General features: G+C 46.0%; 1 protein-coding gene and 1 pseudogene across 3 annotated transcripts in view; both read left to right on the top strand.

Annotated features, from left to right (window-relative positions):
* The window catches only part of GAL3ST1 (galactose-3-O-sulfotransferase 1), a 177647-nt gene that overhangs the window by 32071 nt on the left and 119823 nt on the right, over window positions 1-25753 (top strand). The window lies entirely within an intron of this gene.
* On the top strand, window positions 6440-8086 carry LOC141166672 (non-POU domain-containing octamer-binding protein pseudogene; annotated as a pseudogene).

Genomic DNA, 25753 nt, shown 5'->3' with positions numbered 1-25753 from the left:
TGCGCGCACCACACGCAGTTCCTCGGGCACTGTACTTAGGGCCGCTCGCTGCCCTAAAGAGTACCCTGCCTATGGCCGGGAGATTGCTCCTATTTTAAGCACCTCCTCCAAAATGGAGGTGCCTGTGCAAGGTTGCTGTTTGTGTGCTAACACTCTCCTCAGCCCTCAGGTTCCAGCGCCCGCCTGCCTGTCTATCAGCCATGCCCGCCTGCCTGTCTATCAGCCGTGCCGGGCTGCCTGTCTATCAGCCGTGCTTGCTTGCCTTTCTACCTGCCGTGCCTGCCTGCTTGCCTACCCGCATCACCTGCCTGTCTACCAGCCGTGCTCATCTGCTGTGCCTGTCAGCTTCAGCCATCAGTCTCGTGGGAGTCGCCTGCTCTCACACAAGGTCTGTCCCAGAGTGGCACCTGGTTCACCTTCCTGGTCCCTCCTTGGTTCACGGAGTCGACTAAGCCGCTGTGTGGCCAGGGTCGGTCCGGGTAGGCACTTAGCTATGCCCTTCTGGTCCCGCCTTGCATCACAGCACAGAGGTTCCACCACCCGGATCTGTAACAGTTTGCACAGGCCATGGAAGCCGGTGGCTCCCAGGGTCCTTCGCTCTCAGACCTGTACCCAGAGGTCTCTCACCAGAGATCCCAAAAGGATACTATCCTGTTCTGTCTGCGGACAGTCAACTCCCACCTGGACGCGCTGTCCACCCCGACTGTGTCCGCCTCGGCATCGGCTCCGGCTGCACCTCCACCCTGTGGCGCTGTGGAATCCGGCTTTGGACCCCGGCTTTCTGCGCCTCCACGTTTTGGTGGTCACCCTGCCCTATGTCGGGGCTTCATAAATCAGTGCACACTGCACTTTGAGCTCCTGGCACACCAGTTCACCTCCGACCGGGCCAAGGTGGCATTCATCATGTCTCACCTCGCCGGAGAGGCTTTGGCGTGGCTTAACCCTCTGTGGGAGAGAGGGGTTCTTCTGGTGTCCGATCTCCAGGCCTTCCTCGCGGCTTTCCAGAAGGTGTTCGATGAGCCTGGATGAAAATCTTTAACTGCATCCTCTCTTCTCCGTCTCCGCCAAGGGAGTCTCTCTGTGGGACAGTATGCCGTGTGTTTCCACACCCTCGCATCTGAACTTGCCTGGAACAATGAGGCTCTGGTGTCCACCTTTTGGGAGGGCCTTCCCGGACGGATCAAGGATGAGCTAGCCGGTCGTGACATACCTCCCTCTCTGGACGACCTGGTGTCATTAGCTACCCGGATTGACATCCGTTTTCAGGAGCGTTCTAAGGAGACGACCCATGAGAGAAGACCCCTGCGCAACGCACCAACCTTCCAAAGGCCAGTCTCGCAACCAGCATTCCCCCCGGTGTCTTCTACTGAGTCTATGCAAATAGATCAAGTTAAGATGGTCAAGTCTCGCCAGGAGATCTGCCGCGCCGAGGAGAATTGCTTCTACTGTGGCAGTATAGAGCATCAAATACGCTCCTGTCCAGTGAGACCGGGAAACTGCAGAGTCTAGGACCACTCGGAGAGGTCGTCCTAGGCAAAAGTTCTTCCTCTCCGCCCTTGACTCTGTCCGTTTCAATTACCAGTGATGAGACCCGCTTCTTCGAGACTGCCTATTTTGATTCCGGAGCTGCTGGGAATCTCATTCAACAGGCCGTTGTGGAGCGTTATCAGATTCCTACCATACGTCTGGCTGATCCTTTAGCAGTTTCCTCTGTGGATGGAAAGCTTCTCTCTGAGACCATCTTGTTTGTCACTGAGCCTGTAACTGTTCAGGTGGGAATTCTACATTCGGAGAAGATCTCCTTTTACATGCTGTCCGGTCTCTCTCATCCCCTCTTGCTTGGCCTGCCTTGGTTACAGAGACATGAACCCGTCCTGAATTGGAGCTCGGGTGAGGTGCTCCGTTGGGGTCAGGAATGTCATAAGTCCTGTCTGGTTCCGGTTCGTCCTGCTCGACCTCCGTCAAAACCTACCTGGCCTGCCGACACCCTACCGGTCATATGCGGATGTCTTTGATAAAAAGGAGGCAGAGACACTACCACCTCATAGGCCGTATGATTGCCCCATCGACCTAATACCTGGTGCTTCACCTCCTCGCGGGCGAATTTACCCCTTGTTGCTGGCCGAGACCCGTGCTATGTCTGAATACATAGAAGAGAATATTGCTAGGGGATTTATCCAGAAATCCACCTCTCCGGTTGGAGCAGGATTCTTCTTAGTCAAAAAGAAAGACGGCTCTCTTTGTCCATGTAACGACTATAGGGGTCTAAACCAGATTACCATAAAAAATAAGTACCCCCTGCCTCTCATCTCGGAGCTGTTTGACTGCCTGAAAGGAGCAAAGATCTTCACTAAGCTCAATCTTCATAGGGCGTACAATCTGGTCCGGATTCGCCAGGGAGATGAGTGGAAGACGGCATTCAACACTCGGGATGGTCACTACGAGTACCACGTGATGCCCTTCGGTCTCTGTAATGCTCCAGCCGTCTTCCAGGAGTTAGTAAACGACATCTTCCGAGATCTCCTGTATTCCTGCGTGGTGGTGTACCTGGACGATATCTTGGTGTTCTCCCCTGATCTGCCCTCTCATCGGAGGGATGTTCGTCAGGTACTACTGTGGCTCCGGAAGAATCGCCTGTATGCTAAGTATGAGAAATGCCTCTTTGAGCAGACCTCCCTACAATTTTTGGGATATATCATCTCTGAGACCGGACTGCGGATGGATCCCGAGAAGGCGTCTGCCGTCTTAAAGTGGCCCCGACCTGAGGGGTGAAGGCTATTCAGCAGTTTCTGGGATTCGCTATCTATTACCGCCTCTTCATTCCTCATTTCTCCTCCCGGACTGCTCCCATCTCTGCTCTCACCCATAAAGGAGGAAATCCCAGGGAATGGACTTCTGAGGCGGAAAATGCCTTTGTCTCTCTTATTAAACAAGCTTTCTCCTCCGCTCCAGTGCTACATCATCCTGATTGCAATAAATAGTTCTTCTTGGAGGTTGATGCCTCTTCCTCCGGGGCCGGAGCAGTGCTCACCCAGAATTCCTCATCCGAGCGAATGGTGACTTGCAGCTTCTTCTCCAAACTCTTTCCTTCGTCCGAGCGCAATTACTCCATAGGAGATCGAGAACTGCTGGCCATCAAATTAGCTCTGGAGGAGTGGCGCTACTTGCTTGAGTGGGCTCTGCACTCGGTGGTCATCTACACTGACCATAAAAACCTTGCTTACTTGCAGACCTCCCAAAGACTAAATCCGCGTCAGGCCAGATGGTCTTTGTTCTTTGCTCGTTTCTGCTTCTCTCTCCATTACCGCCTGGCAGACAAGAATATTAAAGCTGACGCTCTATCCCTTTCTTTTCTGTCTACAGACCAAGAGGAGGAGCCTCTACACATCATTGACCCCTCCAGAATAATGACTGTTGCTCCGTTTTACCTGTCTCATCTACCTCCTGGTAAGACCTTTGTAGCGGCTCAGGATCGGAAGAGGGTCTTACTCTGGAGTCATTCGTCCAAACTGGCTCGTCATGCCGGCCATAGGAAGACGGATCTGCTCATTGCCCGACATTATTGATGGCCCACCCTGCACAAGGATGTTGCGGATTTTGTCGCGGCTTGTTCCTCTTGTTCCCGTAGCAAGATACCTAGGTACCTTCCAGCTGGTCGTCTTCTTCCTCTTCCCGTGCCTTTTGCTCCTTGGCAACACATTGCTATGGACTTTGTAAAGATGTGTGGTTGTGGATTTTAATAATCACCTAGGCAGGTTATCGATGCAATTAGTTTTATTCCTTCCGACCACAGTGAACAGCAGTTCCAGGTAAATGTCCAACAGGCAATTCTTAGTCCTCAAATTCCCAATCTGGATTCAGTAGTTCCACTGGCTTTGTATAAGGCCATACTCACTGTCTCCATCCTCTTCCTTCCATCCTTCCACCCAACTCTCCTAAAACATGTCTGTCCTTTCTTCCACTGGGCTCAGTCCCCTCCCAGGTCAAAAGTGATCACACCCTCCCCCTTAAACATTCACTGTTTGCTAAACAATGAAGAATATTCTAGAAGCCTTCTTCTGAGACTGTATGTAAGACCCCCTGTGGGGACGGTTCCACTGTGTCTACAATCTACACACACATAACGAGATTATTGGCTATTGGAACAATGGTTAGATACTCCTGAGATACAGATTAATGGAATGCTGGACATTTTACAAGTGAATCTAGTGCACATACTGACAAGTTAGCAGAACTATATAAAACATAACAAGTAAATCACTAATAAAACACAATAATAATATTAACAAAAATGGTGGTCTGTTGCTGGAAAAGTATCATAGTCTTTAGAAAATGGGCAGCTCCTCACAGACTTCATCACTGATCTCCGGTTCTACCGTCATTTGGGTGGTCGCTGACCGCTTCTCCAAGATGGCTCACTTCATCCCTCTGCCTGGTCTTTCGTCCGCACCTGTGCTGGCTAAAGACTTCATCCGTCACATCTTTCGTCTCCACGGCTTACCCCTCCACATTGTCTCGGACCGAGGAGTTCAGTTCACTTCTCGCTTCTGGAGAGCCACGTGCAAGCTGCTGGATGTCTCTTTGGACTTTTCTTCAGCCTATCATCCTCAGTCCAATGGTCAAGTGGAACATATTAATCAGATCCTTACCAGTTTTCTTCGGCACTTTGACAACGCTCACCATAGCAATTGGGTAGAACTCCTGCCTTGAGCCGAGTTTTCTTATAACAACCATGTGAGTGAGTTCTCTGCTAAGTCTCCGTTTTTTGTGGTTTACGGTCGACACCCCCAAATTCCATTTCCCGTCTCCTCTTCAGTGGACAATCCTGCCGCGGAGTCTCTCGTCAGTGAATTTTCGGTGATTTGGGAAAACACTAGATCTGCGCTTCTTTAGTCCTCCGAGCGGATGAAGAAGCGTACTGATAAGAGACGTCTGGATCCACCTCTATTTCGTCCAGGAGACAAGGTCTGGCTTTTCTCCAAATATGTCCGTCTCAAGATACCATCATACAAGTTGGGCCCGCGGTTCATCGGTCCTTTCGAGATTCTGAACCAAATAAATCCAGTGGCGTACAAGCTGAAACTCCCTGTCTCCTTACGGATTCCCAATTCCTTTCACGTGTCTCTCCTCAAGCCTGTTGTCCTTAATTGTTTCTCTGACGATCCAGGTACCAGTCCAGTTCCAGTCTCCGCTGAGGACGTCTTTGAGGTAGAGAACATTTTGGCCATCAAAAGGGTAAGAGGAAAGACTTTCTTTCTTGTGGATTGGAAGGGGTTTGGTCCTGAGGAGAGGTCTTGGGAGCCCAGGGAGAACATTCATGCTCCTCGTCTTCTAGAAAATTTTCCTGCGGGCCTAAAGAAGAGGGGGCGTAAAGGGGAGGGGGGTACTGTAGCGTCAGCGTCTCTGCCTCCTGCCGGGCAGAGACGCCGAACCCCTCACCGCCGCGGACCCGGTCCGGCGTCCTCCAGCTCCCCTGCTGCATCTGCCCGGGGTGCGTGCACAACGCGCAGTTCCCTGGGCACTTTACTTAGGGCGCGCGTGCGCTCCCTCCCTCTTACAGGGGCCGTGCGCGCCGTCCCAAAGAGTCCCCGGCCAATGGCCAGAGGACTGCTCCTATATTAAGCACCTTCTCCAAAATGGAGGTGCCTGTGCAAGGTTGTTGTTTGTGTGCTAACACTCTCCTCAGCCCTCAGGTTCCAGTGCCTGCCAGCCTGTCTATCAGCCTTGCCCGTCTGCCTGTCTATCAGCCGTGCCCGCCTACCTGTCTACCTGCCGTGCCCGCCTGCCTGTCTACCTGCCGTGCCTGCCTGCTTTCCTACTCGCATCACCTGCCTGTCTACCAGCCGTGCTCATCTGCTGTGCCTAACGCTTCAGCCATCAGTCCCGTGGGAGTCGCCTGCTCTCACACAAGGTCGGTCGTAGAGTGGCACCTGATTCACCTTTCCGGTCCCTCCTTGGTTCACGAAGTCGACTAAGCCGCCGTGTGGCCATGCTCGGTCCGGGTAGGCACTTAGTTACGCCCCTCTGATCCCTCCTTGCATCACAGCACAGAGGTTCCACCACCCGGTTCCGTAACAGATCGCATACTAAATGATTATCATAGAGTTTCTTGTTTAAAATGTTTATATGATGATGATGATTTAGATGATATAGGGAAAAGAGGATTAAGAAATTAAGGGGGGGAAGGGAGTGGGTGTGAAGGATTTAGTGAGGGGATGTGTCTGTCAATAAAGATATACAGTGGTGTGAAAAAGTGTTTGCCCCCTTCCTTGTTTCTTATTCTTTTGCATGTATGTCACACTTAAATGTTTCAGATCACAACACAAATTTAAAGATTTGACAAAGATAACACAAGTAAACACAAAATGCAGTTTTTAAATGAAGGTCTTTATTATTAAGAGAAAAAGAAATCCAAACCTTCAGGGCCCTGTGTGGAAAAGTGAATCTGAACATCGGGCGCTGCGCAGTAATCCGTAGGCTGACAAGTTACTACAGTGCAGGGAAATCGAGGCTTTAGAATGGAGCATCAGAACCACGCTCATAGGAAACCACAGCATAACCAGCCTCATTACATGCAGCAGGAACCAGAAGAGCCTTCCCCCACCAATGGACAGCAGCCCCCAAACTCAAATGAAGGAGTCACCATAGATTTGCAGAGTTTCCGGAAACCAGGAGAAAAGACTTATACTCAGCGCAGCCGTCTCTTTGTGGGTAACTTGCCCTCCGATGTTACAGAAGAGGAGATACGGAAAATGTTTGAGAAATATGGAAAAGCAGGCGAAATCTTCATCCACAAAGACAAGGGCTTTGGATTCATCTGGCTGGAAACACGGACTCTGGCAGAGATCGCTAAGGCCGAGCTTGATAATCTTCCTCTCCGTGGAAAACAGTTGCGTGTTCGCTTTGCCTGTCACAGCGCTGCATTGTCTGTACGAAACCTTCCCCCCTTTGTATCGAATGAACTTTTGGAAGAAGCCTTCTGCATGTTTGGTCAAGTGGAGCGAGCTATAGTCATTGTGGATGATCGCGGAAGACCATCCGGTAAAGAAATCGTTGAGTTTGCATCTAAACCAGCAGCCCGGAAGGCTCTTGATCGCTGCGCTGATGGGTCTTATCTTCTTACTGCCTTTCCCCATCCTGTAACTGTGGAGCCTATGGATCAGCTTGATGATGAAGAAGGATTACCTGAGAAACTTGTTGCTAAGAATCAAGGATACCACAATGAGAGAGAGCAACCTCCTCGCTTTGCTCAGCCTGGAAGTTTCGAGTATGAATATGCCATGCGCTGAAAAGCCCTCATTGAAATGGAAAAACAGCAGCAGGATCAAGTAGACCGAAACATTAAAGAAGCCCAGGAGAATATGGAACTGGAGATGGAGGCAGCAAGGCATGAGCACCAGGTCATGCTTATGCGGCAAGATTTAATGAGACGCCAGGAGGAATTGCACAGGTTGGAGGAACTCCACAACCAAGATGTTCAGAAACGAAAGCAGATGGAGCTGAGATATGAAGAGGAGCGCAGGAGACGTGAAGAGGAGGCACGTCGACAGCAGGAGGAAATGCTCAGGCTTTAACAGGAGGGCTTTAAGAACGCCTATCCTGATACAAGGGATGCTGACATGAGGTTGGCACAACTGGCCATGCCTGGGACCATGGGAATGAACAACCGATCTTCACTGGGTAATAGCAGTGCCACTGCTGGAGCTGCTCCATCAACAGGACCTACTTCCTTGATGACAGAAGCGGCTGGAATTGGCATGACCGCCCAGACTGCTGACCGCTTTGGCCAAGCTGCCAACATTGAAGCTATTGGTGCAACTAATCAACAAGCTTTCCAACAACGTGGCACGCCAGGAGCTGATTTTGGTGCTAATAAGCGACGTAGATATTGAAATCCTTCGCCATCTCCCTTTTTCTTTTTTTTTTTTTTTCTTAATGTCATCAGCTGTATGAGTTGTCCAAAATTAGTGTGACTGGATTTGTATTGATAGTGTTCATGTTGTAGGGCATTCTCTGGCGCAAATGGAGACCAGTCCCATGACTTCAGGCACATTTTTCTGTGGGATTAAGGGTTGGGAGGGAATACTGCTAAAAAACAAACGAAAAGTGATTGCCCCCTAAATCTAATAACAAGTTGGGCCACCCTTAGCAGCAACAGCTGTAATCAAGCGTTTGCGATAACTGAGTCTTTTACAACGCTCTGGAGGAATTTTGGCCCATTCATCTTTGCAAAATTGTTGTAATTCAGCCACATTGGAGGGTTTCCGAGCATGAACTGCCTTTTTAAGGTCATGCCACAGCATCTCAATAGGATTAAGTTCAGGACTTTGACTAGGCTTCTCCAAAGTCTTCATTTTGTTTTTCTTAAGCCATTCAGAGGTGGACTTGCTGTTGCGTCTTGGATCATTGTCCTGCTACATAACCCAAGTGTGCTTAAGTTTGTGGTCACGAACAGATGGCCGGACATTCTCCTTCAGGATTTTTTAGTAGGTTCCATTTACCACAGCAAGTCTTCCAGGTCCTGAAGCAACAAAACAGCCCCAGACCATCACACTACCACCACCATATTTTTCTGTTGGTATGATGTTTCTCTTCTGAAATGCTGTGTTACTTCTACACCAGATTTAATGGGACATACACCTTCCAAAAAGTTCAACTTTTGTCTCATCAGTCCACAGAGTATTCTCCGAAAAGTCTTGGCAATTATCAAGATTTTTTCTGGCAAAACTGAGACAAGCCTTTATGTTCTTTTTGCTAAGCAGTGGTTTTCATTTTGGAACTCTGCCATGCATGCCATTTTTGCCCAGTCTCTTTCTTATGGTGGAGTCATGAACAGTGACCTTAACTAGGGCAAGTGAGGCCTGTAGTTCTTTGGATGTTGTTGTGGTGTATTTTGTGACCTCTTGGATAAGTCATTGCTGCACTCTTGGGATAATTTTGGTTGGTTGGCCACTCCTGGGAAGGTTAAACACTGTTCCATGTTTTCACCATTTGTGGATAATGGCTCTCACTGTGGTTCGCTGGAGTCCCAAAGCTTTAGAAATGGCTTTATAACCTTTTCCAGACTGTTAGATCTCAATTACTTTGTTTCATATTTGTTCCTGAATTTATTTGGATCGCAGCATGATGTCTAGTTTTTGAGAATCTTTTGGTCTACTTCATTTTGTCAGGCAGGTCCTATTCAAGTGATTTCTTGATTGAGACCAGATGTGGCAGTAATCAGGCCTGTGTGTGGCTAGGGAAATTGAACTTGGCTTCCCAAAGATGTGATAAACCACAGTTAATTTATGTTTTTGGGGGGCAATCACTTTTTCACACAGGGCTCTGTAGGTTTGGATTTCTTTTTCCCTTAATAATAGAGACCTTAACCCCTTAACTACCGGTGCCGTATTAGTACGCACATTTGCGTACTGCCCGTTCAGTGAGGGCTGCTGCGCTGAGCCCTCACTGAACCGAGCACATGTCAGCTGATTATTACAGCTGACATGTGCCCGCAACAGCCCCGGGTGGAATCGCGATCCACCCGCGGCTGTTAACATGTTGAATGCCGCTGTCAATCTCCGACAGCGGCATTTAACGCGTGCTTCCGGGTAGCGCGTCATAAGCCCCGCCCACCGGCGACCCCATCACGTGATCGCGGGTCACCGATGGGTGGGCATGACAACCCAGGGTCTGCAGCAGACGCCTGTGGTTGTCATGATCTTGTCGCTATGAGCGCCACCTAGTGGTCGGCTCATAGCACAGGACCATTTCTGCTGCATGCAGGGGATCTGCTCGTCCCCTGTATGTAGCAGAGGCGATCGGACAGTTGATGCTTCTAGTCTCCTATGGAGACTATAGAAGCATGCAAAAAGTAAAAAAAAAAAGTTTTTAAAAATATAAAAAAAAATAAAAAAATATAAAAGTTTAAATCACCCCCTTTTCGCCCCATTCAAAATAAAATATATAAAAAAAACCCCTACATACACATATTTGGTATCGCCGCGTTCAGAATCGCCCGATCTATCAATATTAAAAAAGAATTAATCCGATTGGTAAACGGCGTAATGAGAAAAAAATTCTAAACGCCAGAATTACATTTTTTGGTCGCTGCAAAATTGCAATAAAATGCAATAACGGGCGATCAAAACATCGGATCTACCCCAAATGTTATCAATAAAAACGTTTGCCCGGTGCGCAAAAAATAAGCCCTCACCCAGCCCCAGATCACGAAAAGTGGAGACGCTACGGGTCTTAGAAAATGGCGCTATTTTTATTTTAATTTTTTTACCAATTTTTGGAATTTTTTTCACCACTTAAATATAAAAGAACCTATACATGTTTGGTGTCTATGAACTCGTAATGACCTGGAGAATAAGAGGGGCAGGTCAGTTTTAGCATTCAGTGAACGTGGTAAAAAAAATAAATAAAAAACAACTGTGGTATTGCACTTTTTTTGCAATTTTACCGCACTTGGAATTTTTTTCCCGTTTTCCCGTACAGGATATGGTAAAACTAGTAATGGCTTTGAAAAGTACAACTCGTCCCGCAAAAAATAAGCCCTCACACGGCCATATTGACCAAAAAATAAAAACGCTATGGCTCTGGGAACAAGGGGAGCAAAAACGAAAATGCAAAAACGGAAAATGCTCCGGGGCTTAAGGGGTTAAAGGGGTTTTCCCATGAACAAAAGTTAATTTTAAAAATCAGCTGTGTCTGACCGTGTACAGAACATACCACAGCTTCTGGGCGGGGGAGGAAGAAAAATACAATACAGACATTTCAGCAGGGGATCGCAGAGGATTCATTTTGTGAGGTAAAACATTTCACTGCCTGTTTTTAAACATTATTTTACCTCGCAAGATGAATCCTCTGCAATCCCCTGCTGTAATGTCTGCATTGTCTTTTGCTTCCCCCCCTGCCCAGGAGCTGTGGTATGTTCCGTACATGGTGAGACACAGCCAATTTTTAAAATGAACTTTTGTTCGTGGGAAAACCCCTTTAATTTAAAAACTGAATTCTGTGTTTACTTGTGTTATCTTTGTCTAATATTTAAATTTGTTTTGTGATCTGAAACATTTAAGTGTGACAAACATGCAAAAGAATAAGAAATCAGGAAGGGGGCAAACACTTTTTCACATCACTGTATATAAGAAGCTTCATAGTTTTTAGATAGAATAAACAAAGGAGATAAGGTATCTCCACAGAATATTATGTGTCATGGGGCTAGCTGGGGGCTAGAGAAACCTTGTAGAGATAAATTGAAGAGTGTTGGAAAGTTTCACAAGGATTCCAGATATTATGAAAACCTAATAAATTGTGCAGGGAAATGGCTGCTTGCGCTTCAAATCTATAAAGTTACTCGACTTTATTACCGTAATTCATTGGACCTTAGATGGGCAGTTGATCTCCAAAAATGGGTATGATTAGTTAAGCTCCTGCAATAAGAAAAGACAACAATTAATTTCCTGTCTTGTTTAAACCTTTGAGTGGAAGGTTGAGAAATATAGCCTTCACTTTAATGGCGAGGGATGTGTTACAGATGCGCGAGGTCAGTTTCAGGACTGCTGACTAAAAAGGTTGTAGTGGTAGTGCTACTATAAGTGTAAAAAGGAGTCTCTGCTTTCTTCGTATGTTCAGTAGTTACCCTGATATACATAGGTGGAAACCATCCATTTGTCTGTATTTGGTTGGTGTACCACTGGGTTGTGTGAGAATTTGTAAATGAGGGCGATACCATTCTCTGAAAGCGTAAACTTAAAGGGGTTTTCCCACGAACAAAAGTAGATTTTGATCAATAGATTTTGGAATAATAATAACTTCCACAGTTGGTTGTGTTTAAATAAAATGTTCCTGTGCTGAGATAATCTTATAAATGTGCCCCTGCTGTGTACTGTGTAATGGCTGTGTCTGACCGTGCAGGAACATGGTCTGATCATACCACAGCTCCTGGGCAGGGGGGTAATCAAAAGAGTATACAGACAGGACAGCAGGGGATCACAGCTGATTCTCTTTCTTTGAGGTAAAACTGTTTAAAAACAGGCGTTGAAATGTTTTACCTCACAAAAATAATCAGCTGTGATCCCCTGCTGTAATGTCTGTATACTCTCTTTTGCTTCCTCCTCTGCCCAGGAGATGTGGTATGAACAGACCATATCCCTGTACGGTCAGACACAGCCATTACACAGTACACAGCAGGGGCACATTTATAAGATTATCTCAGCACAGGAACATTTTTTTAAACACATCCAATTGTGGAAATTATTATAATTCCAAGATCTATTGATTAAAATGTACTTTTGTTTGTGGGAAAACCAATTTAAGTTCTTTTTCTCATTGTGATATAAACACTCTTTAGGCACAGTTTTGTGCAATAGAAGTTTCTTACATATTTTGGAAAATACCTTTTTGGGAAAAAGAGAACCTAGACCTAGTCTTTGTGATTGGTAGGTGGCCAATTCACATCAATGTCCTTAATATAAATTAGTACAGCTTATTGTTTAAGAAGAGTGCAATACACTTGTAGAAAAGACACATTTGAGAAGGCAGGTAAGTTTTTTCAGATTTTAGTAAGCGATTGGAGCACCCTCTTTTCCTTCATTTGTATGAAGTTCTATGAGGTCTGCAACTAGAGTAAATAATGAAGGTATGGGGCTTAGCAAGTTCCTGTATTTGTGCCATAGTTTTAGCGCTTCATTTGATAGTTCAGTGGGAAGATTAATATGAAGTACGTCGATACCCCATATGTGGGGGGAAAACTACTGTTTGGGCGTACCGCAGGGCTTGGAATGGACTTTTTTACTTTTTGAATGCAAAATTTGCAGAAATCATTCCATGTCGCGTTTGCAGACCCCTCAAGGAATGTGTCTAGATGTGTGGTGAGCACCTTGAACCCCCAGGTGCTTCACAGAAGTTTATAAAGTTCAACTGCGAAAATGAAAAAAAACAATTTTTCCCACAGAAATCTTGGTTTTGCTCCAATATTTTCATTTTCACAAGGGTAACAGGATCAAAATGGACCATACAATTTGTTGTGCAATTTCTCCATAGTATACCGATTCCCCATATGTGGTCAAAAACTACTTTTGAGTCACAGTGCAAAGATCAGAAGGGAAGAAGCACCATATTGGAGTTCAGATTTTGCTTTTAAAGGTTTGAGGGTACCATGTCACATTGGCAGGTGTCAGAACAGCAGAACCCCCCCTATAAGTGATGTCATTTTACAGACTACATCTCTCAATGAATTCATCTAGGGGTGCATTGAGCATGTTGACACAACACATGTACCTTACAGAAATTTATACCATTGGGCGGTGAAGAAAGAATAGTTACATTTTTACAGCTAAAATGTTTTTAGCCCCACAAATTTTTAATTTTTATAAGGGCTAATAGAAATAAATGGACCTCTCAGTTTGTTGTTCAATTTCTCCTGAGTACGACAAAACCCTTTATGTATTTGGGAACTACTTTTGAGGCACATTGCACATTGCAAAACTCAGAAGGGTAGGAGTGTCATAATTTAGTACAGATTTTATTGTTATGGTTTGCGGGTGCCATGACCCACTAGGAGAGTGGACCTTGAGGGACCTATATATTGGAAACTCTCCAAAATGATACTATTTTAAACAACGCACCCTTCAAATACTATAAAACTGTTGTCGCAAAATTTTTTAACCCTTCAGTTGGTACACAGGAATTAATGCAAAGTGGCAGGGTTATAAACGAGCTCTGTAATGACAAGCACGCTGCCTCATTTACTGAAATTAGACATTACCAATGGGGTGATAGAAGCAATGTGAGTGACAGCAATGCTACCCCAGAGCTTCTGTCACCATCCTCAAAGGAATTGTTATCAGGGGGTGGTGATAGAAGCAGTGTGAGTGACAGCAGCCCCATCCCCTGATGATAATTAATTCCAGTGAATGAGGCAGTGGGGACAGAGGCAGTGTGGACTGAAGATGCGAGATGGCATGAGAGAATCTACGGTTACCTCTCCATCACTGTTACTCGAATGTCATCCAGTGTTCCAGTGAACCGTCATCCCAATGATCAACAAGTCATCCAATAGATGGAGGATAACTTCTTTTTTTAGGAATAGTCCTTTAAATTTAGCAATTTGAATCCCTGCATTTTCCTGTTCAAGAAAAACACATGCAGAAATTTGAACTCTGTAAACCTTTTAACCATGCTGGATATTTAGTGAACTTTATTTGACTTTAGTGCGAGAGTTCAAATCTCAGCAGAAAACTGTGCTAGTGAGCCTGGATACTAAATATGACATCATGAGGATGTCTCATTGGTACGTTGAACTCACTGAACACTAATCAATTGCCTGTAGTACAATGACCTCAGGAAAAGATTTTGAACTGTCCCCAAAAAATTCAGTTCTCAGTGGTTTTGTGTCATAATTCATGTTGCTGGTCTGTACCAATTGAGGGTACATTTCACTGGTATTCTGGAATAGTTGACAGCCTACGGACCTATTCAGTACACTTGATTCATTTACTGCAGAAGTGTAGTCCACAATACCACTGAAGCACTTCTGCTAGGTCCCTATATAATACAGCCAAATGTGTAAATACAATTCTGAATCCCACCTTTTTATAAACAGTTGTCAGGCTGTGATGTGATCTTTGTAGGTAGAAAAGGCGCCAAGCATTTATTTAAAGGGGTTTTGCACTACACTGACATTGATGACCTGTCTTTAGGCTAGGGTCACACGATTGTATATTCTCCATTTGAGAAAAACGATCCGATTATGCTAATTATTATTATTAGTATTTATTTATATAGCGCCATTGATTCCATGGTACTGTACATAAGAAGGGGTTTCATACCAAATACAGATATCACAGGGAAAAAAGATAGAAAAAGCCTCACCGTGTATACCAAATGCAAGGCAGCTCCCATTTCAGAATGCCCGGATCCTGCTCCCTTGACCTCCGGTAAGGCTGTGTGCCCACGATGCGTTTTTTAAGCGTTTCCGCAGCGGCAAAAATGCTGCATAAACGCTTAAAAAATGCATGGTAGAAGGCCTCCCATGTCCCCCAATGATAATCCGCATGTGCTGTGCACATGCTGCGGAAATTTCCGCTGCGGATTATCATTGCGGAAAAAAACGCAGCACTACCAATTATTTTGCGGAAGTGCTGCGTTTTCGCCGCCATTGACTTGCATTAGAACGTGCCAATTCCGCAAGACTGCATTTGTACTTGCGTAATTGGCGCGTTCTAATGTGCGGATGGTACCCGGGTGTGGAGGACAGGAGACTCTCCTCCACACCCAGGTACCATTAAATGCTGTAAAAAAAAGAATAAAATAAAAAGTAAAGACTATATTCACCTTCCGACGGCCCCCGGACTCCTTCCCTGTGCTTGTCGATAGATCGCGGGCAGATCTGTAGGACCTGCGCTGACGTCACAGTCATGTGACGGCAGGTCCTTCAGTACAGCGTACCGCGATCTGCCAGCAGCCAGCACAGGAGCGCAGCAAGTCTCGGGGGCCATCGGAGGGTAAGTATACATTTATTTTTTTATTTTTTGACATTCTCTCGGGTCACACGATATAAATCCATGCCGGTTGCTTGGATTTATATAGTGTGACCGAGTTGTCAAGCACTTTCCAAGTGATGCTAAAATCGATTGGAAAGCGCTTGACAACCCGCATGCGGAAATGCAAGTGAAGAACGCTTCATTTCCGCATGTCCCTGGCAGGAAAACACATGTACGATCCGCATGTACAATCCGCATATACAATCCGCATGTACAATCCGCATGTACAATCCGCATGCGTTTTTTTCTGCCAGGGAGATGCAGAAACGCTCAGGAAAAAATCCTGAGCATTTCTGCATCGTGGGCACATAGCCTAAATGTACAAAAAAATAAAGAAAAGATCCGTGTAGCGTGGAATCAATAAAAATTTTTTATTTTATTTAATTTTCTTAAAACCCAGGTAAGGATATCCATATATTAAAAGAAAGTAGTCATTTTGCTCTGACGCGTTTCTGGCCGAAGCCCTTAGTCATAGAGTACAAATAAGGACTTCAGCCAGAAACGCGTCAGAGCAAAATGACTAGTTTCTTTTAATTCATGGATATGCTTACCTTGTTTTTAAGAAAATGGAATAAAATTAAATTTTTTATTGATTCCATGCTACACTGAACTTTTCTTCATTTTTTGTACAAATACAGAAATCACTTACTCTAAACAAACTAACAATGATAGACTGGTACAGAGGGAAGAGGACCCTGCCCTTGTGGGCCTACATTCTACAGGAATGGGGAAGGAGACAGTAGGTTGGGGGGTTGCAGCTGCTCCGGTCTTGTTGAGGTGGCAGCAAGCAAGGTCATTGCAGACTGTAAGCTTGTTTGAAGAGATGGGTTTTCAGGTTCCATCTGAAGGATCCAAATGTGGAGGCTAATTGGACGTGTTGAGGCACACTCTGATTAGATTCTGATCAGAGTTTGGCCAGAGTCGAATCAGTTTTTCTCAGATGTGGAGAGTTTAAAAAAAATGTTTATCCATCTTCTCCATTCAGACTGTCCGTGAAAATCGGGCAGCACTCAGATGCCATCCGAGTGTGGTACAATGTTTTTCAAGGGCCCATAGACATGAATGGGCGCGTGCCATTCGATTATCGGAGGCAAATCATTCATGCTGCGTTTTTTTTCCTTCTGACCACTTTTGCCCTTCTACCCATTTAATTCTTCATTTTTCCAATAGGTCTATGACATCACGTGATTAAAAACAGACTAGCTGAATTGATGTAGAAAAAGGAAGTCTCTTTTTTTTCCTGCATGAGTCATCATTAGAACTACAATTCTACATCATGGCAAAGACCCTGGCTGCCCAGCTCTACTCCTGACCCATCTGCTATGCTCCTGCCTCCTGCCAGTGACTTTGCAGTAATGTTGAAGCTGGCAAAAGGGCATTTAAAAGGTATCTGTTTTTGGCGCGGGACTGGTCTCTGCTCTTCCTACTCACTGCTTTCTCTCCTTATCAATGCACAATGCTCTCTTGCCGGTTCATCGTTTCTCATTAGAGCCAACAAGGAAGCAATGTCCCTGCGCATTGAAAAGGTATATCGCACAGTGAGCAGCAAGCACATGCAGAGCATGCATTGGAATTGACAACCGACGCATGCTCAGTACAGCGGGGACTAGCCCAGCCCCTGAGTCAGACATCACTGATGACACTTAGTTTCAGGGAATGTTAGAGATTTTTTATTAAAGTGTATTAGAAGAGAAATTGGATTAATACATTAAATAGATAGGTATTTAGGATAAAATTAACTTTAGTTAAGTTTAGGACCACTCCTTTAACTCTTGATGGCATGCTTCCTGTGCCAGAGACTTGGGTTTGAAGGCATTGCACATTCTTTTATACAGTCATCGACAGGATCAGGGAGTCTCACTGACAGCCTCATTCTATACTGTGACTAGGAACTGAAATAATCACTTCATTGTCAATAAAAGCCCTGAACATAGAATTCATATTAAGCGATGGGTTCCTAAATATGGAAATATTTCTACTGCATTTGGGCAGTCACTTAAAAACTAAAGAAGAAAGAATAAAAAAACCTCATGTATTTTCAGTCTGCATGACACAAACATATTTTCTATTCAGGCATTAATGGACTTTCCAAGATTTTATTTTTATTCTATATAATTCTTTTTATTCTATAGAGTTTCCCAATAATAAAATAAGCTATACTCTTTGTTGACAGGCTGGGCTAAGTGGTGATGTTGATGTAGATGACACAAGACTGGAATAATTACGGTACCTGTTGCAGGGTCAGATAATTAGTATAAGGCCACGGCCCCACTATCTGTATTTGGTCAGTATTCTGTCAGTATTTTTTCTCAAGAGTGGGAGCCAAAACCAGGAGTGGGTGCTAAACGCAGAATTGGTGCACTTGTTTCTATTATACCTTTTCTCCTCACCTGGTTTTGGCTCCCACTCCTGAGAAAAAATATTGACTGAATACTGACCAAATACTGATAGTGGGGCCGTAGCCTTATGAAAACTTCCTCTAGTGCTCCACTGCCGGCAGTGGCTGTGACGTCAAGTACCCTCTGATGTACAGTTGGTCTCTCCTGAACCTGTAATGGCCCTTCCGGATAAATTTTCTGGAGAATAAAAGCAGTTTACCGTGTTCAGGGAGAGCTGCAGGTTATTTTTCACCCTGGTTGTCAGGGGATGAGTTCCCGCGGGTGGGAGTAATCATGTCCCTACTGTGAGGGGACCCCCAGACCTGGGCATTTTCCTTGTCCCCACAGGACCCAGAATGGTCTTCTGTGGATGCCTTTTTTGATACTTTAGGTCTGATCTATGACAAATCCGACAGGATCCAGGTCGCTGAGGCTAAGATCATGAACCTGGCACAGGGCGGTTGCACAGCTGAGGACTACTGTACTGAGTTCCGGCAGTGAGCCACTGAAGTTCTCTGGAATGATGCAGCTCTCAGGTGCCAGTTCCACAAAGGTCTTTCTGAGACTTAAGGACGCTCTGGTTCCTCACGACTCCCCTTGTTCTCTGGCGGAGACTATGACCCAGGTCATACCAATTAACCGCAAAATCCATGACGGACGTGGTGAACAGCAGGCTGCCTGTTAAACTTCCCCAGAGCAGGTCCATTTACCGGAGATGAAGCCATTGGAAGTTAGAGTTGCCAGTCTTCGTGTTGTGGACAGATGACGTAGACATGATCTTGGATTCTGTATGTACTGTGGTCTCATTTTACATTTTCTCAAGAACTGCCCAACTCATCCTCAGGCAAGCGAACTGTCAAGACAGCGTCTATATCTGGGTGATGGTCGAGAAGGTCACCCAGACTCCCAGGTACCTTTTTCTTCCTCTGATAAAGTACTGAGGAATACACTGTTATCCTTCAAGTATCAAGTGTTATCAGCATTGGCGTTCATTGACTAGGGGTCTGCCGCAAACTTTATTGGGACTGGTTCTAAAGTTAGGATTAGGGACAGTTAGTTTAGAAAGACCCTTTCAAATTTTCGCCATTGACAAGACACTGTTAGCTCGGAATTTGGTCAAGAGGGTAACGGTGGATTTCACGCTCCAAAGTGGGAGCACTTCACTTTGAATCCATCTCCTGTTTTGTTTTGGATAATTTACCTGCTGGGTTGATACTGGGACTTCCATGGCTGCTTCTTCACAATCCTGTAATTGATTGGTGTCAGAAGGAAATTGTTAAATGGAGTCTCAGTTGTTTCAAGAAATGACTAAGGTCGGTACAAATATGTGTGGTGCCCCTGAGGGTTCAGTCGCCACAGGGGTACTGCACCTCAGAAGGAGGTGTGGTATCTCCTCTCCAAGGTAAGGATGGAGTTCTACACAGGACCCCAACCACACACTCAACACTACACCACTCCAGTTCTGTAGGGGGCCTAAAGCACCATAGTGCTGCCCCGGGCCTGAATGCAGGTGTTGGGGGGGGGGAACCAAAGTTAGGGGGAACCACGTAGTGAGTGAGGTTGGAGGAAGCACTTTACTTAGGCACTTATTAGAATCTTATATAACTGGAGGCCATCTTTATAACCGGGTCTTTGGTCGTGGGTCTTTGAGACGGCAAGTCAGCACTAAGCTGCAACCGGCTGAGGGGTCCACGATTCCCGGTCTCAGGCCTCGAGACGGGGGATTGGGGCAGAGTCATAACCGGCTCTGTCCCCGGTCAGAGTCCAACCAAGAAGGCCAAGGAGGGGAGCAGAGGAGATAGGCTCCACAGGCGAAAGGATCTCAGGGGGTGCGGACGGAGCGGAGTCGCCACCTGCATACCTTATTCTGGCCCTGCCAGAGAGACCCTGCCGCAAGAGGGGGGTACCGGTCCCCGATTATCTGACTTTGCACTTCACGTCTCTGTCGGAAAAGTCCGGAGGCTTATGTGGATCCCAGGGGGATATTGACGGAGCGGAGTCGCCACCTGTATGCCCTAATCTGAGTTTATCTAGAGGCACCCGGCCTTACGCCACGTTCTCACCACTAGTCACTAAAAAGGGCACCCAGTCGGTCCGGGAGCTACACGTTACCCACAAGGGACATCGCAGTACCCGTACGGGACTCAGTGGGGGACACAAGGACTGGAGAAGTTCAACAAGAGAGGGACGCACAAGAGCGGGGGTCCTGTCAAGTGCTCCTGAACTACCTGGAGTGTGCTGAACCCCACTCTGGCGGCCGCAGCTCACCGTGTGACAGCAGAGAGAAGTAACTCGCCCCCTGGGCCGTGGGGCACGCGGATCCGGGCGATAGGGGAACGATGGGGGTAGTAGTAGTGGCGGCCCGGTCCCGCGGCTCAGGGTGGTCAGGCCAATGGTAGTCTGCTACGTGCTTCAGATAATGTCCGACTACGCCACCCGTGGATTGCGGTTATTAGGAACCGCCGCTGCATGCAGACCGCTGGGGCTGATGAGGTGTGCAGCTAGGGTAGTGTGACTCCCCACGGGAAGAGTGCGGCCCCAGGGCAGTGTAGTGGATGGTGGGAGTGATGGTGGTGAAGGTCCCAGTACCGGTAGTGCCGGAGGAGCGAAGGAGCACACGGACAACAAGTTACAGTCCAGGGTCTTTACTCACAGTACGTTTGTCCCGGGTCACTTCCGTCGGCAGTGACCGCCCAAGCCGTGCTGCGTCCACCAGGTGTGGGGCTCGGTCAACTCCCAAGCAGTCAAGAGCATGGCACAGGACCCCCTTTAATCCTTTCTCTGGCCTGCCTCACCAGTGACCCACTTTTGTCCGGCTGCCGCGGACTTGTGCGGTTAAACGTGGGCCCCGTCCTCCGCTGTCCTATATGGTGCCTTCCTAGCAGGTTTGATGAGGTGTCGCACCAATAGATGATCACGACGACCGGTCTTTGGCTGAGGGTTGTTTCTCCTCCACCAACTTGGGATCCGGTACCCTTAATCTGCCTGACCCTGCACCCTGGATTCTCGTGGGTTCTTAGGGTCCCTTCCACCTTCTTGTTCCTGAGCCCTTCTGTTTCTCTGTCTCTCCTTCTCTTTCTCTGTTCCTTTCTGTTCCTTTCTGTTCCGTTCTCTTGGAGCTGAGATGAGCCAAAATCCCAGCTCCCCTTCACCTCCTCCTCGGCCTCTCACTAGGCCCTCCTGGAGCAGAGCTCCTACAGAGCCTCTACTCCCTGTCTTCTCCTCTGGCTGAACTGACTGAACGAACCTAGATCTAAGATGGTGCCCACCTTATATACCTCCCTCTGACCATGAGCCCAGGTGACCAGCAACCAATGGGCTCCTATCTATGCTCAGGAACCAACCCCTATCTGCCCCTACAGCACTGGGTGTTCCACCCCCCTCCCCACTCCAGACAGGGACATAGTCGGTCGTGCCTGCACTTCTATCTAGTGGGAGCACCGTTGAGCTGTCCCTCGGAAATGGGGTGTGTGTGCTGTATGCAGCTAACTGAGCCCTGGTCCATACTCCATCCTTACCTGGGAGTGGAATATCACACCTCTGGTCTGAGGTGCAATACCCCTGTAGAGGCCGAACCCTCGGGGCGCTACAGAAGCTCACCACAGTGAGTAAAGACTCGGATGACTTCAACTACTGCCTCTGTCTGTTCTTTCCTCCATGGCTCTGCACCCGCCACCGCTCTATTCTGCACTCTCTCTACACTGCCCTGAGGCCCCGCTCCACCTGTGGGGAGCCGCACCAACCAAGCTGCCTGAACACCTGCCTCAGAGGACTGTTGCAGCGCTAGTGATCCTCACCCGACACCACGGGTGGCGTCACGAACATTCCCCTGTCCCATTTAACTTTCCCCCTTCTTTTAATAGTGACCCCAGGGTACGGGCCCCGGAGCCGGCCACCGCGACATCCCCCAAGATCAGGCAACAATAAGGCCTGGGCGCCGAGTCTTTTCCCCCATCCCCTGGGCGCGTCATATGCTCTTCTAGTCTGAAGGGAAAGAATGAAAGTTTATGGAAAGGTCATATCCGTCCTTCCTCCTCCCCAGGTAGCTGCCGGATTTTTCTTTGTGAAAGAGAAAGATGGCGATCTCCGTCCTTGCCTCGATTTCCGAGAACTAAACAAGATCACAGTTAAAAATACATACCCACTTCCATTCATCCCCGACCTATATAATCAGCTTCTGCGGACTAAGTGTTTTTTTTATAAACTTGATCTTAGAGGGGCTGACAATTTGATACGTATCGGGCAGGATGATGAGTGTAAAACTGCGTTCTTAATGTCAGAGAGTAAATTTTATTAATTATTTTTTCTCTAATTGCATTGTAAGATTTGTTGTGATTTACCTGGATGATATTCTAATTGTACTGCCTCCAGGAACATGTCAGTGTAGTATTACGCAGGTTGAGGAAAAACTCTTTGTTTGCGAAATTAGGGAAATGTGTTTTTTCTGTTCAGGAAAATTCGTTCTTGGGATTTATCTTGTCAGCAGAAGGGTTTAAGATGGACCCTGGAAAGGTGCAGGCCATAATTGATTGGGTTCAACTTCGTGACCTTAAAGCTTAACAACATTTTCTGGGTTCACCAACTATTATAGGAAATTGATCAAGGGGTTTTTTCAAATTGCTAAACCTCTTATTGACCATACACGTAAGGGGGCGAATCTCAATGTTTGGTTCTATTCTAATCCAACCCTATATCCAAGAACCATTCACTGTGGAAGTGGATTTTTCAGAGGTCAGGATAGAGACTGTTTTATCGCAGGGGCCCAAAACTCTGACTAACCTTCGTCCATGTGCGTTTTTTCTTAAAATTCTCGTCTGTGGAAAGAAATTATGATGTTGGGAATCGTGAGTTACTTGCTGTTGAATTGGCCTTTGATGAATGGAGGCATGATTTGGACGGACAATTTATCATGTTACTGTGGTCACTGATCACCAAAATCTAGCTTACATTGAATCATCTAAACGATTAACAGGCCGACTGGTCCTTGTTTTTATCTAGGTTTAATTTCTCTATCACATTCAGGCAGGGATCCAAGAATGTGAAACTCCCCACAAGTGACACCATTTTGGAAACTAGACCCCTCAGGGAACTTCTCTAGATGTGTGGTGAGCACCTTGAACCCCTAGGTGCTTCACAGAAGTTTATAACATTGAGCCGTAAAAATAAAATTTTCGCATTTTTCCCACATAAATGTTTTTTGAGCCGTAAAAATAAAATTTTCACATTTTTCCCACAAAAAAATTTTTAACCCCAAATTTTGCTTTTTCAGAAGGGTAACAGGAGAAATTGCACCATACCATTTGTTTTGCAATTTCTCCTGAGTAAGCAAATACCCCATATGTGGGGGAAAACCACTGTTTGTGTGCACGGCAGGGCTCTGAAGGGAAGGAGCGCCATTTGACTTTTTAAATGTAAAATTTGCTGGAATAATTAGCGGACGCCATGACACATTTGGGGAGCCCCTGATGTGCCTAAACAGTGGAAACCCCCACAAGTGACATCATTTTGGAAACTAGGCCCCCCTGGGAACTTATCTAAATGTGTGGTGAGCACCTTGAACCCCCAGGTGCTTCACAGAAGTTTATAACATTTAGCCTTAAAAATAAAATGTTTGCATTTTTCCTACAAAAATGTTTTTCAACCCCAAATTTGCATTTTTATAAGGGTAACAGGAGGAATTGTGCCATACCATTTGTTGTGCAATTTATCCTGAGTAAGCTGATACCCCATATGTCAGGGAAAACCACTGTTTGGGCGCACAGCAGGGCTCGGAAGGAGCGCCATTTCACTTTTTGAATGTAAAATTTTCTTGAATAATTAGCAGACGCCATGTTGCATTTGGGGAGCCCCTGATGTGTGTAAACAGTGGAAACCCCCCACCAGTGACACCATTTTGGAAACTAGATCCCTCCGGGAACTTATCTTAATGTGTGGTGAGTACCTTGAACCCCCAGGTGCTTCACAGAAGTTTACCTAAATTTAGCATTTTCATAAGGGTAACAGAAGAAATTGCACCATACCATTTGTTGTGCAATTTCTTCTGAGTAAGCCGATACCCCATATGTGGTGGAAAACTTTTTTTTGGGCGCACGACAGGGCTCAGAAAGGAAAGAGTGACATTTTGGAACGCAGACTTTGATGGAATGGTCTGCAGGTGTCATATCACGTTTGGAGAGCCCCTGATGTGCCTAAACAGTGGAAAACCCCCACAAGTGACCCCATTTTGGAAACTAGACCCCTCAAGGAATTTTTTTTAGATGTGCGGTGAGCACCTTGAACCCCCAGGTGCTTCACAAAATTTTACAACGTCGATCTGTAAAAATGATTGTCACAGCTGACACCAGGTACTATGTGCAGGGAGCACCGCTCCCGGCACATTAACCCCCGCAATGCTGCGATCGAAGTCGATCGCAGCATTGCGGTGGCAAGGGGAGGTGATCGCAATACTCACCTCCTCTTCCGGCCTCCAGCGCTGTCTGCCACAGCTTCCTGGATGTTGCCATGACAACCTGATGTCGTCATGACAACATCCGGGTCACCAGACAGCAGTAAGATAGTTTGGTCATGCGCAGTGCATGACCAAACAATCTTCTCCCTGTGCAGCGCTGACAGTCTGCATAGCACAGGTATGGTGCTCCATTCCTGTGCTATGCAAGCGATCAGAATAAAAAAAGTGAAAGTCCCATAGTGGGACAAAGAATAAAAGTAAAAAAAAGTATCAGAAAGAAAAAAAAAAAATAAAAAAATTGTAAAAATATAAAAAAAAAATAAAAAAATAATCCATCAAAAATAAAAATATAATGTACCCATCAATAAATATTATTATGAAAAATAACAAAACAATAAAAGTACACATATTTTTTATTGCCGCGTCCGGAACGACCTGACCTATAAAACTGTCCCACTAGTTAGCCCCTTCAGTGAACACGGTAAAAAAAAACAAAAAAAAACAAAGCAAAAGACAATGCTATATCACCATACCGCCAAACAAAAAATGGAATAACACGTGATCAAAAAGACGAATATAAATAAAAATGGTACCGCTGTAAACATCATGTTGTCCCGCAAAAAACAAGCTGCCATACAGTTCCATCAGCCAAAAAGTAAAAAAGTTCCAGCTCTCAGAATAAAGCGATGCAAAAAAATATTTTTTTCTATAAAATAGCTTTTATTGTGTAAAAGCGCCAAAACACAGAAAAATTATATAAATGTGGTACCGCTGTAAATGTACTGACCCGAAGAATAAAGCTACCTTATCAATTTTACCACATGCGGAACAGCATAAAAAAATAAAAAAAAAAACAATTCCTGAATTGTTGGTTTTTGTTTATTCTGCCTCCCAAAAATCGGAATAGAAAGCGATCAAGAAATGTCGCATGCCTGAAAATGGCACCAATAAAAACGTCAACTCATCCCGCAAAAAACAAGCCATCACATGACTCTGTCGGCCAAAATATGGAAAAATTATAGTTCTCAAAATATGGCGATGCAAAAACTAGATTTTACAAAAAATGCGTCTTTTAGTGTCTGACAGCTGTCAATCATAAAAACCCGATATGATTCTGGTATCGCTGTAATCACACCGACCCGAAGAATAAAGACGTTTAATCACTTATACCGCACGAGGAACAGCGTAAAAAATAAACTCTCGGGTTAGGGTTGTTCTAGGGTTAGGGTTGGGGCTAGGGTTGGGCTAGAGTTGGGGTTAGGGTTGTGGTTATGGTTGAACTAGGGTTGGGGCTGGGGTTAGGGTTGGGTTTGACCTAGGGTTAGGGTTGGGGTTGGGGCTAAGGTTAGGGCTGGGTTAGGGTTAGGGTTGGGATTTTTTTCAAAAGTAAAAAAAAA

The sequence above is a fragment of the Phyllobates terribilis genome, unplaced genomic scaffold (genome assembly GCF_046119375.1).
Source record: "Phyllobates terribilis strain yellow unplaced genomic scaffold, ASM4611937v1 Scaffold_1__5_contigs__length_1240528914, whole genome shotgun sequence".
In the NCBI taxonomy this organism is placed as follows: domain Eukaryota; kingdom Metazoa; phylum Chordata; class Amphibia; order Anura; family Dendrobatidae; genus Phyllobates; species Phyllobates terribilis.
The sequence above is the reverse complement of the archived record's forward strand: the minus strand, read 5'-3'. Positions and strand labels throughout refer to the sequence as shown.